Genomic DNA, 15554 nt, shown 5'->3' on the forward strand with positions numbered 1-15554 from the left:
GGATGCTATCAGTTAGATGAAGTCTTTGGTTGTTTTTAGGTGCAGAGTTATCTTCAGACATACCTGCACGCTCTAACCCAAGCAGGGAACACAAAACAGAGATAGCATAGAAAAGGCTGGCTGTGAAGTCCCCAGGCAATCACAGAGACCAGCTCCCATGTTGTGCCACCCTCTTTAACAGAAACGTGCCTTTGCCTATGCAAAACCCAGCAGGCTGATGGCCTGATCCTGCAAAATTCACTTGACATGAGTGTCCTTAAGACCACTGGAGATGTGGCTGTTGTGCACACACACTCACTTTGAAGTGGTCAGGAATACAACTCACAAGGGCGAGGTCCAAAATTATTTAATGAATAGTACAGGTTATCACTGAATGCTCTTTGGCTCATTTCAGTCCTACCCAAGGAAGAGGAAGGGAGTCAATACACACTGGGATAGTCCTTAGGAATAAAGGTTCCCAACATCTGGCGCCAACACCCAAACCTGCAAGGCGGCACACAACAAATCCCAAAGTTGTGACAGCATTTTAGCACCTGCTCCTGCCCAAGAGTGGGTTTCAGCCTCCAACCATAAACACTTCCCCAGCTCCCATTCAACCATCCAGTCCCTGCTTGCCCAGATCTGCTGACTGTGTCTCAGGTGATCCTGGAGGGTGGCAGCGAGCAGGTGCATGGAGCAGTGCCAGCATTACTCATCTTCATACCAGGAGGACAGAGTCATGGGGCAAACAAGAAAAACTTCCTTCTTTTAACTAAAAACAAGAACAATGTCACCTGGGGGGTGCAAATAATGTGCATACCCACTCTATTAGATCATCAGGCAACTACAGCAAGAGGCCACCTGAACAGCCAAACATTGGTCATACTTCTAACAACTCTCCAAGCCAAATGAAGTTCACTTTCAGCAAGGACTAGACTGTCTCACCAAGAGCCACCAGCCACCCTCCTCAAACATTCATGGTGTTGGCACAAGAAAGCCTTGCAGGCCTGAAGAAAAAGCAGCAAGTCATTTGGTCTGGCTTGAGATAAATGAGACATCAACATAGGAAGAACCCCTCTAAATAACATCTCTAAGGAAAAAACTGAGAAGACCTTATCTGACCTTTGAATTGCTGCTCCCTCACTATAAAGTATCAATTTCTTCACAGGGAAGTACCTATAATCTTCACCAACATAATTTAGGTTTTATATTACAAAGGGGGAAAAAAAAGGAGAAGAACAAACACAGAGCCTGGTACAAACAGGAATGTTTCATGGCTTTTAAGTATTTTGATAAGAATGCTATGGAATTTCAAGTTCCTCCATAGGATTTTAAAAGTCAGAGGGGCAGGAGGGTTTACTCTGAATATACCGGTCTAACAGCAAAACCAGTGTAGGTATATTCATCCAGCTGTTTGTATTGGGAATTTGAACACATCCCACCATTCAGCTAAACTGTTCTGCAGCACAGCCAAGCACTATCCACATTAGCAGAGACAACCCCTTCATGGCATGCACTGCAATTTCTGCACAGTTAATGAAACACTGACTTCACCAGTAACCTCATAAAGGCCACAAGCTCACCTTTTAGATATCTTCCTGATAAAACCAGATCAAGCTTACCCACATTTAGTCACACCAGGTCTCGTTTCAGAGCACTGCCTCCAAGCACATACCGAGCAAGACTGATCCGCTTCAAACTTCACAGTCTTCCAGTCATTATCCTTGTGGAACTGGGAAATTGCTGTAAGCCCGAGCCACAGTTTTAATTCAACATCAAGTTTTGTTTTGTCTTTTAAGAATGCACCACTTCTTGCTGCTGTGAGCACTCAGGCAGCGCCTTGCTTCTGTCGTCAGCAGCCCCTGTCCCACAACTATCCCAAGTATGCCTCAGCACCGTTTTCATTGCATTGTGTGGTTTCTCCATTCCTTCCCTGATTTAGTCCAGGCCTCTCCTCGGGGCTCTCAGATAATGAAAGCCATGTGAGAGTAAAATGTAATCTTCAAACACGCAAAGCAGTTTCATGTGCATTATCAGAAGGGAGCAAAACGTTGACAGTGCATCATTTGTCCCTACTGATAGGATCAGGCTGTTTTAATTGCTGGTGAGATAAACAGAAAGATTAAAATCACCACCTGCATTAAATATAAAGTTCAGATTTAAACCTAAATCTTAAATTCTGAAAACAACAGAAATACAACCCCCAGATTATCAGTTTCATGCTACCTTAAACGTATTTTTGCCTCCTATCTCCACTGTGACATCCTGAACATACGTATCTTGACACAAATACAAACCGCAGGTGGAGAGGGTGGAGAGAAGAAAACAATCACTAAGGCCTAACTTTAGCATGGAATTTTCTGGCTTTTTCTAGCATTACCACAACTGAAACTATTTTAAGCTCCCATATGGAGGAGTATTCCTTATTTCAGAGAGCAGTTTCACAGAATTTAACAGGACTGGTCACAGAACACACAAAGCAAGCAGGCACAGCCCCTCTGGTTTCTTTTTTAAAGGGATGCTTTTTGTTTGCCTTTATAAACAGTTGAAATGCAGGTAACTTATCACTTGATAGTCAACCTAACAGGGCTCATTCCGTGACGCCGTAGCTCAAGGAAAGGAACAAACCTAATGCAGTGCTGGGACAACTCGGTATCACAAAACAAGCCCATTTTGGGATCTTAGTGGATAGCACAGGTTAAAAAGACAGATCTGCGTTTTATCCTGTTAACAGCAAAGCCCAACAGAAGATCCAGACCACTGAATTTTTAGAAAGCAAAGATGTTACAAAAGTGGGGTTTGGTGTTGGTCTTTTGTCAAAACCACGTGGGCTTTCATGTGCACCTTCCAGAAGCCTTTAATTATCTGCAAGATGATTAACTGAGCCTCACCACCACACTGGAAGGAAGATACTACTACGTTTGCTTTAGTGCAGCGTTGATGGGCTAAATCCTGGCCTCCATTTATGTTTTTGTTGCCACAACTATGTCACTCAGCAAATTGACTTCTTTCAATGTAACTATTCCAGCAACCACTCTAAAGCAGTTGCAGTTACACTAGGAAATAATTGGGTTTAGGTGTATTACTTAGGAAACCTTGTGTAAACCATACCAGCAAAACATCTTGCTAATATAAACCTCATCACTACTAGAAAGATTTTCCATCATAACTGGAGCAGCAAATATTTTAAGCATAGATCCTGCCTAAGTGGTTTTGATGGGGGATGTCAGCAGTCCAGAACTTGGGCCAGCAGAAGGCAGGGGAACTTACTCAGTATTTCCCACAGCTGGAGAAGGTACTTCTGCAAGATGTGCATCCCTAGCAGTTGCAGAAATGAAAAGTTAGAGCTACACAATACTCCCCTCATGAAGGAAACCTGCATGTTCGTGTTTTCATGAAGCAGTGTCAGCAACTAATAACACATCATGATCTTATGCCACTTAAGCACTGAGATGTGCTAAAATGAACTTCTGCACGCACAGAAATCACAGGTAACATATTGTTCCTTAAGCACAACTCCGAGATCATTAATCCTGGCCCAGCTCTCCTGCAGAGCTGCAGTCCATGCCAGCAGGAAATGCATCGAGCTCTCCACAGCCTGAGGAGCATTAATGCCGGGGCTCACCCGCCTGGGAAACATGCTGTCCCCTGCCTCGCAAGGCAACACATACCCAGTGCTCCCTCGGAGCCCTCTGCCACAGGCACCAGCTCCACCTCAGCTTTTGGGATTGCTCCATGGAAACACCCCTTCAAAATGCCACCTGAGCAGCTTGGGACAGGGCCTGGGGCCTCCCAGACACATTTCCTCTTGCCATCCCACCTTCCCCAAATCAAACACACACCAGTGTTTCACCAGGCAGCAAATCCTCTCTTCCCCTTAGGTGATAAGATGCTCTATTACTTTGTTAAGATCCGAGTGCTCCACACTCCATCCCAACTTGGCAACAGCAAAAGCTGGGGGTTTCATATAACTTTGGAGCACTCTTTTCAGCCTGCTCTGTACTGATCCCTGATCGTACCCGAAGGAAGGGTGGAACAGGCTATTTAATTGCTCTCAGTCTCTTCAACCTTTATCATCCTGCAGTAAAAAGTGTTTCAAATTGGGTTTTACCTAACATAAATATCAGCACTCACTTGCGATGATTTCAGTAAATACAGATCATGGATTCCTCGTGCACCTCTGCAGGCTATCATACCCTGGGTTTATGTTCTCTGTCTCCAGAGAGATGAAGGCTTCAGCTTTGTTTCTCTTCCAAAAGACAATGGGAAAACAAGGAAGATATGTTTTCTCAGCCTGTTTTTCCCAAGCCCCACAACAAGAGGGGCTAGCCCCAGTATGAAGCAATCAAATGTGTTTCAGCTGAACACAGAACCACGCAAATTAGAACAGCAGGAAAAGTCCACCAAACCCTGAAGTGAACAAAGTCACTGCAATGTGGAATTACTTTCCTTGAGGGCTACAGTAAATAATCCTCAAAGATGAAGTAATTCTTTCAACAACCAAGTTGTGTAGAGACACAAAAGCATTTTACAGTAAACATTCCTGTGATACAGTTCTTAGACAAGGCCTTAGAAATACTAATTAATTCATTAAACAACAACTTAAATTGGTTTAATTCACAGACACTCATATAAGAGAACTACTCAACAACATCTTGGTCTGCAATTAGACACTGTAAGTGCTTTGCTAATACAAATAGTTGCAAGGCCTTTAAAAAACTGTTTTATTACATCAGTGAACTTCTTTATGATTTAAACAAAGTCTTGGTTCTATATCCTAACCAATACTGATGGACCTTACATAGTCCAATAGCAGATATCAAGGAAAATGACCAAAGACCTCTCCAAACTCCCACAGAATTTCAGATATTTAGTATTTTCTTTTTTAATAAAAGGTTATTTTAAGCTTAGACACAACCAAACTAGACAAGAGTCATTCTGAGGATGGAAAAGCAGAAAAGCAACCAGTATGAATGGCAGTATTTATCTGCGAGCCCTTTCTGCAGGACCAAGAATGCAGATTGCATGCCAGTAAAACAGAGGATGATCCAGCTATGAGGAACGGGAGCGAGCACTCACTTCTCCAGCAGCAACATGCCAGTGTGGGAGCTGCTCATAAGACAGCATGACACATCAACAACCCTCACCAATGACGACCACAACTCATCATTGCCAGGCACAACAGGAGACTCCAACACATGCTCTTCCTTCATATAACCACTCTCTACTAAGACATGATTTTAAGGCTTTGAGAACTCTGTTTCCATAGGCCTTTTTGTTTTGTTCTCAGTTTCTTATTTTGTTCATGATTTTTTCTTTACAGTTCCTTATTCACTCCACATTCACCATTTTCTGCTTCTATTCAATGTCTGGTTTGCCTTGAATGACCATTTAGACACAGATGAGCTTCAAATATATGCTTACATAAAAATTCCATTCAAGGCCAGGTTGGACACAGGGGCTTGGAGCAAGCTGCTCTAGTGGAAGGTGTCCCTGCCTGTGGCAGGGGTTGGAACTGGGTGAGCTTTAAGGTCCCTTCCAACCCAAACCAGTCTGTGGTAAGTACAAACTCCATCAGCCCTGAAGAGCTTTCACTTACAGGCATAGCAGGCAAGTCAGACCAATATTATATTGCATATTTAAAAATGAACTGCTCCTAGGAGCTCCTTTACATTATTATTCCCCAAAGTTGCTGAGATTTTTGTGTTGTCTCAAAACTTACATTTCAAGGCTCCTCTGGAGAGCCAAGAAATGTGCAAGATTTGGGTATTTGCTGACATTAGAGCTCTCCATACAGCACAGTATTTTCACATGGATACAATTTCAGCATCAAATACTTCTGCAAAAGCTGAAAGTATGGCCACAGCATGGAGGCTGCAGCATGCAATTCTTCCTGTGGCCAGCACCGCATTCCAGAACTGTTTGGGAATACACTCTCTCCTGTCTACAAGGGTTTAACAACTAAGAAGCTCCTGCAGCCAAACTGGACTCACAGGGCAGCTATGTGCCTGTTCTTTCATAAAGACAATGATTTAAAGCTTACAATATGATGATGCCATATATGGGACACGCACAGAGAAAATCAGGCACAAGAGGTAGATGCAAGTCTAATCTAGAAAGTAACTACTCATCAGAAAGTAAGACAAGCAAAGAATTCCTGAAAGCAGAAAAGCAGCTTACAGAAATTGGTCGTGGCCCAGATTCAACAAAATGGACTAAATCATTTTGACAAATCCCCTAGTGCTTCCTGAAACTTTATAACCCCAGCAATAGGCAACTTGGAACACTTCTATGAAGAGCCAAGAGATCCAAGTCCTCTCTTGTATTTCACAGGACAGAAGAGGAGAAAGAGAGCCTTGAACCTTATTGCCAATCACCAAGAATGGCTGTTCTCACACTATTATAAACATTTGGTCTCCATGGAAGGGGGATACCTCGCAGCAAACATTGGCAACCAAGGACATTCCACTCCCACTATAATGTCCACAATAGCAAGGATGAAAAAAAAATCCATAGGGCTGTTTCAATTAGGAAACCTTTGAGAAGCCTTCTTCAAAAGTGAGTGTCTGAAATACCATGAAATATGGGAATGTGCGACCACAGTTAGATGGGGGAAAACAGGCATCTTACAGTATTCAGAAAGCATTTCTACTTCACTCCAAAGTGGGAACATCTAATAATCCAAGGATCGCTTGCCAAGAACAAGGTCATAGTTTTCTTTTTAATTCAGAACAGAACCTAACACACACCATGTTCTGCGCTGAACAGAGAATCTCATCATTTACAGGTGTCTGGAGCCAGGTTTTAGTTTAATACACAATCTGAACATGTAAGAACTTTCTTATATTGGCTTTGTCTTCCCATCAGACAGTTCTGCAGCTCTTGAAAAGCTGTCAGTAAGAATAAAGCGAGAACTGCAAAAGAGAGCTCTGCCCCAAGAGAGGGAAGAACAGATAATTTATTCACAGCTAAAAGTGTTCATACTTGGACTGTTGATAATGGCAGAATTAAAGACTTATCTCTATATACACAGTAATACAGCAACAATCAAAACCTGCAGCAGATTTTATGCCACCTTAAGAAAATAAAGCCTTTAACAAGATGAAGTTTTACTTCAGTTGTTCATTCATTGTAGTGACAGGGAGCCCCAGCCATGGACCAAGGCATCATTGTGCCGGGTGCTACACAGAATTAAATGGGGCAAGTTGTTCTACCAAAAAACACCACCAACACCCTCTAAAAAACAATCCCATTACACTCAACGGGAGACAAAAGAAAGGGACAGAAGAGAAAGAAGCATTTCTGCTTCAAGAACTTGGGGGTTGCAAATGCTCAGTTTCACTGTCCTGGTTAGGAAAACATGACAGTAAAACAATCAACCTGATTTCTAAATCAACAAAAAGATTGGCCAGCATGCTGATGAAAGGCAGGATAAAGAGAACAACAGAACTATTAAATTATCTACACTTCTGGGATTCTTGCTATTCTTTTGCAAAGTGAATGGCTTATGCTAATCAGGATGCATCTGAAATACATCATTCAAGCCTTCTTGTACAAATGCAGTTCTTCTGTATCCAGAAAGATCCCCACCAGCTGGCAATGTTTGCATACAATGTTAAACCAAACTTCAAGAGCCCATGCATTACAAGTCATTTTACATTTAAAATCAGGAGTTCTCTTAGCTGGTCTTGATGGTGCACTCCTTAGAAGAATTTTAGTGGAATTCAACACTAACACATTAATGTCCTATTTCCTCCAGCACAAAGGAGGTAAAAAGTTTTCTGTTGTTTGGTGGGGTTTTATCCTGCTAACAGTGCTTTGGTTAATGAACTTCTTGGGAGAAGGGACAAAAGGATTTGCACCAATCCCTTCTATATGAATCAAATATTTATGCTATGCCCTCTTCAAGCACTTTCATCTAGTAACCTATGGAATGTGATCTCCTGACCTTAACACTCAAGCACGTCTAAATCAGCTGCCCTTTGAGCTGTATTACAGACTACAGAGAATTTTTATACATTTCTATTACGTACAAAACCTTTGTGGCCCAGCTGCAGTGTTCGGTGCTACAAAGCATCTGTTAGTCCAAAGTCACTCCAGCAGGCTTCAGGCAAGAGCAATCCTTTGATTCTGCCATGTTTATGGCACAATCCCATGCCATGTGTCACCATAAACAGGTAGAATGATGAACCATGCTACCAGTATATTAACCGACCATCCCAACTGAAGTATTTCATGCCAACCACCACCACGATTATGAGGTGCCAACACCACTGCAATAAATCCCATGTCCCACTGTACGACTTGTGCCTACTCCACCCTGCCCAGCTTCCCCTCTGCCTCCTTGACAACAAGCTTGGGAGAAGACCAGACACCCCTTCCCTCCTTCTGGTAATCCTACTCTTTCCTCAAGAAAGTGCTAGAGCAGAAACAAATCGTTCCATGTCGTGTTTGTGGCTCCCATGAATGTCTTAAGGACAGGGGGTTATGTTGCAAAGAAGTGTTCTGGAGAAAAAGAGAGGGAGACCAAGTGCTCAAGGTGAACTTGCATCTTCAACTATGGTGCAAATCTTTCCAGGGTCAGCTCATGACTCTGCTTCTAAGAAGAGCAGTCACTGAGGGAACTCTGAAGAAAGTCTGACCCAAAGATTTAACAGGGGCACAGTCTTGATGGTAGGGTTCAGCCCTGAAAACTGACATGCTGCTGCCCATCACTCACACAGGAGCAGCACATGGGCATAGGGCAATCTAGAGAAGACAGTGTTTGCGTTCCCACCCTGAAAGACTCAAGTTTCCAAAAGATGTCAAGAGAAGCAGAAAAGCAAGTGAGACTGCAGCCAAAACCTGTGCCACGTCCTCACCCCCAGGATGGATGCTGGTCAGCCACCAGCAAGGTGCCCTACTGGCCATTGAGCCTCAGCAGAGACTTGAAGCACCCTCACTTCTCTGGGGTCCATCAGCCCAGAGCACACTGATGCTGCCCTCACTCCAAGGGAGGCCTAGGACACCTTTCCCACTTTCCTCTCCCACAAATATCCCTTCAGGAAAGAGGAAAGGTTAAAAGAAAAATAAATTAAAAAACCCAAAGAGGAACAGGGATCACAACAGAGCAGTATGCAGCATTCCCTGTATCATCCACAGGAAAAACCCACGCAGTGAGGAAGAGCATGATGTCAAGGCTGGTTTCACCACATAAACAGCCAGATCCTCCTGCTGGGGAATGCTGTGTGTTTCCACAGGGAACAGTATAATGCAAAGAGGAGTCCTACGACGAGCTACACAAAATTCCACAATGCACCACCAAACAGTGCACCAAACCACTGAAACTCTGGCCATAGGGAAGTGGGTATGGGGGCACAGAGCTGGAGGAGAAGGAAAAGTGGGAATTCACAGGGGTATTATTGCTTGTAAACCAGCACACATACAGCGCTCAGCCCCTACAAAAAGGGGTATGTTACAAAATATGTTTCCATGCACAGAGACTGGGCCTCCATCCAGTTATAATGTGCACATGTCCTGCTGAGAATTCTGCCTTACTTTAAGGAAATAAATACCTCAAAACAAAGAAGACATCCTCACACTCCCTCTGCACAGCACCAAGCATGTCCCTGGCCATGTTCAATAATCTGTTAAGGCGTGTTAATTACAGGTTCAACACTTCAACACCTTGTGACACAGTAGTAAAGCACTTAATGTAAAACAAATTCCAGTGCAAAGCAAGGACTCTCAGCTGATGGTGGAAGCCCTGTTTGCACGCGTGCATATGTAAAGGCACATCCATGCTTCTCTGTGAAGCATAACAAGCAAAGACAATCTCAACAGACGGATTACGAGCACAATGACTGTGATTACTCTCTCAAAAGAGCACCGCAAGAAACGCAGCTGCTTTCAAACCCAGCCCGATGCAAACCCACTCCAGCGACTTCCACTGAGTTTTCCTCGATCCCATTACACACAAGCACATCACTAGTAATAGTGGCTACTGCCAGCGGTGAAAAGGGTGGACGAGTGCAGGTTTTAAGCAAGATGAAGAGTAATCTTTACAGGAGAGAGAAGTGATGGGCAAAAGCTGACAGAGCAGACAGCCAGTTTAACTGCCAGGTTTAGGCTGCAAGAATGAATGCAGAGTCCCTTGTGCCATGAGCACGTCTCTTACCTAGTGATCTGCTGAAGACAAAAGGGTTTTCTTCTTTTCAGAAACTGGACACTCGGAGCTCGATGGGTCAGGCACACAAAGCTTCCCTGCTGCCAAAGGTATTTTTTCCCCTTCGGGTTTTTGTTGTTGTTGTTTGTTTTTTTACCCCAGAGAGTAAAGGGCAGACCAGAGGATTCAGCAGGGGCAAAGGGTGGAATTCGAGTCTCAACAGGCGAACTGCAGAGCTCTTTCCAAAAGATGCTGTATTTCAAGGCGCTTTCATTTGCAAATCCTTCTTCATGCTCAGTGTCAATAAAACTGGAGGTGGGAGGGGAATAAACTTTTTTAACTGCTGAAATAAACCGGACACCCCAGAAAAGGGGAGCGTGACGTGCACTGGATTTGTGGCTCGACTTCCCCGTTTATTAAAAATACTTTCAGACAGGCAATGCAGATGAATGGGTAGAAATCCAACCGTCAGGCAGGACCTGCCGCCAGTCCCGGGCAGAAGGATAGCGGTATCCTCAAGAACGGTGGGATAAAGAAGCAGGGGAAGTCTGCGTGCCGGCGGCAGCGGCCCAGGCTCGGCTGTCAGCAGCAGCGCCCGCAGCAGGCACGGGCGCTCAGCAGCATCGCGCCGGGGCAGGCTGGGCTGCTCCGCGGTTACCTGTGCGCAGCGGGCCGAGGCGCGGGGCCGGACACGGCGTTGGAGCGGCAGCAGGCGCACACCGGAGGCAGGACAAGGCGAGCCCGGACCGGGCAGCTCCGCTCTCCGCTCCCTCCTCCGCCTCCTTCCGCCGGGCTCTGCGGCGCGGACGCCCCGCGGGACCGCGCTCCGCCGGGGCAGGCAGGAAGCGTCGGCACCGCCTCCGGACCGCCCTCCGCAGGCAGCACCGCCCCAGTCCGGCACCGCCCTTCGCTCTGCCGGCGGCGAGGGGGCTGCCCCGGCTGCTGTTGTGTGCGGGGCGGCCTCGGGGAGCCTCGGCCTGCACAGCACCGCTGCTCCCCTGCTGGAGCGAGCTCTGGAAGAGCCCAAGTACGGCCCCGGCCGCAGGTACCGCACCCCGGGGAGCTCTGGCCCTGTGCGTGTGCCCGCTCGGGCTCCGTGTGGGTAACTCAGCCACCGGCAGAAGCGCCCACAGGGGTTTGCCAGCCCCAAGGTACCGGAACCTCTCCGCTAAGTCAGTAGGGCGGGTTTACACCAGCGCACACCGGCCGAGGAGCTGACTCACCCGCTTTTTGCTGGCCAAATACTGAAAGTAATTGGAAGCGTGGCAAGAACTGATCATGACTAAGTACATGTAAGCAGGATATTAAAGCAGCTCCCTGTCTGTAATGTTCTGCTTAAGCATAAAATACACATCATGTAGTCTTAAGTCTATTGCAACAGTAAACATCCACAGACCTCTGCCACAGCTGGATCTAATGGTTGGGGTGGAAGAAGGAGATGGAAGAGGTATTTTCTCCGAATGCAACCATGACTTTATAGAACCATAAAATGGTTTTGAGTTGGAAGGGACCGTAAAGCTCATCCAGTTTCAAGCCCCTGCCACAGGCAGGGACACCTTCCATTAGAGCAGGTGCTCCAAGCCTCATCCAACCTGGCCTTGAACACTGCCAGGGATGGGGCAGCCACAGCTTCTGTGGGCAACCTGTACCAGCGCCTCAGCACCTTCACAGGAAGGAACTTCCATGTTTCCTTACTTTACTACATGATAAAAGTTGGTAGGCACATTCAGAGGTGGGTCTTGTTGAAGGCTTTAGTGCCTGGAATCACACTCTTGAATTTCAACTTTAAAAATAGTTTAAACATGGAACATACTTTAAAGAAAATCCTGAACATGCTGCTCCTGAGCCTGTCTGCCCGTTCAAGGAAGGCCAGCAAAGGGATTCCAAAATGCTGAGGAAAAGAAAAGCTAAAGGCAGCCTCCCTGTTGTGGGGGATCTAATCCCATGTGGTAGCAGCAGCAGTGCAGTTGTCTCTGCAGGATATCAACCCCTGTACTGTATCTGGTTCTGAAATGGGGTGAACAACTTCACCTTCTCCCAGCCTCACACCTGTAATTAGGGCAAATCCCCAGCCTAAACAGGGCCTGAGATAACAAACTAGTCGTTCGATAGGCAATGTACCATTGTTTGTACACAAGCATGTTCCTTTCTCACAATCCTCCTCCTCCTCTTCTGGCTTTTGCATACACCACACTCGAATCCTCTCCTTTGAGGTCACTCCTGTCTGTAAACTCCTGAAGATGATCTCCCAGTGATGGCTTCTACTCATCTCCTGGCTCCTGTTCACTAATTTGTCATTTCAAGAACATGCAAAACTAAAAATGAAAGATGCTGTCACAGTTGATTTAACACACTAAGGTCTGACCATGCGAACATGAAGTCCATCAAGCAGTTCCAGACTAAGGTTTGGCTGTAAAAGGACACTAGTTTCCAACAGTACTAAGTGTGCAAAAACTGCCCACATGTCAAATCATTGCCCTGTGCAACCTGGCCTACAGAAGCTCATCAGGGCTCTTTCTGGGAGAAGACATAACATGATTCAAGGCCAAGCTGGACAGGGCTTGGAGCAACCTGCTCTAATGGAAGGTGTCCCTGCCCATGGCAGCAGGTTGGAACTGGATGAGCTTTAAGATTCCTTCCAACCCAAACTATTCTGTGATTCAATGATTCTAGGAATTCAACCATGTACCTTGTAATTACTTTAAGCAAACAAACCCTTTCCAACATTCCCAACTCTTAATATTGAACAGAAAGATCCAGAAAAAAAATCCAGGAAGTCAGATTTCAGTAATCCTGAATGCAGCACATATAAACATCTATTTTTTCCCTCCTAACTGACATTTATTCATTGGAACACTGCAGTGGAACAAATGTAGAAGCACATGTAAACAGTTCATTAACATCCTATAACCTTACAGCTTGCAAATGCAGGAAAAAAACCCAGCAGCAGCTAATGAAGCACATATTTGCTAGATGCTGAGGGGTAGACTTGTAAGGGAAATGTAGCTACAGAGAGTTCAAGAGTTACAAACTATGCTTCAATCACACATCCTGTCTCCCTCCCACACGCTGAAAGAACATAGTAGGGAGTAGAGAGAGAAGGTAGAGTCTTAATATTGCTTAATGCAGACACTGAAAAGCAGCTAGCCTTGCCTGAGGCGTATTAACCTCAACTCCCCTGCTGCCATTTATTCTGCAGAGCACTAGCACTGCTCATGTTTAACCCACACAATGGGAGATAACAGCTTTATCGGAACTGGAAAAGAACAAAGATGCATGGAATCCAAATTCTCTTCCTTAAAATATTCTCCCCCCTGTATCCTCCTTTTACCCAGCTCCCGCCCAGCCCAGTCCTCAGGAGCTCCAGCACACATCTGAACGGCTGCCAGTGGAGGAAGCGAGCAGTTTCCATACACACATCACGCCACAATGTGGGAATTCAGGAAACAGCACAAGAAAGGGGTTCCTAATAACTGTTCCAACGTGCTCGGGCCAATTTATGCAATCATACAAAGGTCACAGGAGATGTGTTAAAAAGCACAAAAGATAAATGTCACAACGGCGACTAGTTCAAAGTAGGAAAATAAATCTAGGGCTTACAAAGTGTTTGGATGACCTGGACTTGCTCCACCTCCAATTTTTTTAAGAGGTTGTCCTTCACATTCTTTAAAATTCCTCCATCTTAAAGTTCCTCCCTCCAGGAATTGCTGTAACTCTGCCGTCCTTTGTCCACAGCAGCTGGAGCTCAGGAAGCTGCTGATATTATCCCTCATGTACAGAGAGAAATCACCACTCAGTCCCGCGTCCATTCAGTGCAGCTGAGAGGAGTGTAAATTAATTTCCCTGGATCTCTGATCTTGGGCCAGTTTCACAGAGCTTTTCTTCTTGCACATAAAAATAAACTATTAACAGTGCTCAGAAGTGCCATTTAGCTCTTGGGACCAGACAGCACATTCCCACCACCACCAAAGCTGGGGGGGGTCTTTGTCTAGTCTGTAAATATGCAGTTGGGTGAAATAATGACTCTACAGTAAAAAAACTGTCATGCAAGAAATAGGAAAAAAGACTAAGCAGAGGAGCTGAGGCCAAGTGTATGAGGTGAGCAGGAACAAGGAATAGGCTTTTCTGAAAAGGGAGATTACTTTGTATTTCTTGCCAAAGAAGCCAAAGTCAGTTTGAACGAATCATTAGGGGATGCAGATCACAACAAGATTAGATCAACTCAGAACTGTGTAAGAATCACAAGAAACATGTGGAGAAGACACCATGGTAGAGCAGGGTTTGTCCAGGGAGTTCAGTCGAGACTAGGAGTCACAGGCCACAGGACCTGCCTTGTTGCTGCAACTACAGTGAATGTGGACATCCAGCACTGCAGCTTCTGCTGTCATTTTACCACTAGGCTGGACAGTCCCCAGGGTGGTCATGGCCATTTTGAGTTGTATTTAGAGGATCTGATGCTGCTTCTCTATCCAGCCCCAAGCTGTAATAAACCCTGAAGGACTCCCTCAGGTCCTGCCTTTGGGTATGGCTGGAGGCCAGCTCTGATTTCTGAAGAGAAACAAAATCATTTTTACATGAGACTAGACATGAATTACAACTAAAGCCAGTTATTCACCAACAGAGGGTAATGACAGATATCCACAGATCAACACCACCAGAAATTACTACTATGAAACTTGACATGTGTGGAATCACTAGAAAAATCCTACTTCTCCAAACACAAGAGGAGGAATAGTCACACACTGTGTACTCCACTGTCTTTCACTGAGGAATTGCTGTGTCTTTCTACACATGTTTATTATTCTACCAATTCTATACAATAAAAGCTTAATGACCATGTAGCTTCTGGGAGGGAAGTAACTGATACAAACTTTTGCATAGCCAACATCCTGTCCTTTAATATGGCTCCTGCTCATCTAAGGGTCTGTATCATACTGTGTGTGAAGACTTTCAGAAGTGTGCCAGTTTGGATGATACCTCTGATGGGTGAAACTCAAGTTCAGCATTGAACTTAAGTTCAGCATTCAATGGCTCCTTGGGTGAAGAAAGGGTCTGCACAGGAAGGGTGAGAAAAGGAATGGTTTACTACAGTGGAATGCAGTATAGAGGTCAGCAGTGAGGTGTCACCCATGAGTTGATTGATCAGGTACCACCTGTAAAGAGAACTTTTCCAACTGCTGAACTTTGGCCCCTTTCTATGGGGAATTTCAGGAGAAAGCTGTGTAACCAGAAGAATGATAAACAACTGCCAACTATGGAAAAACAAATTAATGGTTTCATCTTTGCTCTAAACATGTTCACAGCCTCATACCCTAAGACTTAAACATGGGTCTGGCAAGATAAGGTTAGTTTGGAAAAGGGATTTCCTTGCAAGTCACCTTTCTTCTCCCAGAGAAGGACCAATAAGCCTTTAACTGATGTCTCTTGTGTC

The 15554-nt window shown here is 45.1% G+C and overlaps 1 protein-coding gene across 5 annotated transcripts in view; it reads right to left on the reverse strand.

Annotated features, from left to right (window-relative positions):
• Window positions 1-15554, reverse strand: part of AMOT (angiomotin) — a 61099-nt gene that overhangs the window by 38083 nt on the left and 7462 nt on the right. For 2 of the 5 annotated variants that reach the window (XM_031045255.2, XM_031045256.2), the window contains exon 1: window positions 10136-10863. The exons of 1 other annotated variant lie outside the window; for it this stretch is intronic. The gene's annotated coding sequence lies outside the window, so the exon portion shown is untranslated. Of the gene's footprint in view, window positions 1-1654; window positions 1720-10135; window positions 10864-15554 lie in introns of those variants that run through there. 2 more of the 5 variants (XM_005144846.4, XM_031045254.2) reach the window with 2 other exon arrangements.

Source organism: Melopsittacus undulatus, chromosome 6, assembly GCF_012275295.1.
Source record: "Melopsittacus undulatus isolate bMelUnd1 chromosome 6, bMelUnd1.mat.Z, whole genome shotgun sequence".
NCBI lineage: Eukaryota > Metazoa > Chordata > Aves > Psittaciformes > Psittaculidae > Melopsittacus > Melopsittacus undulatus.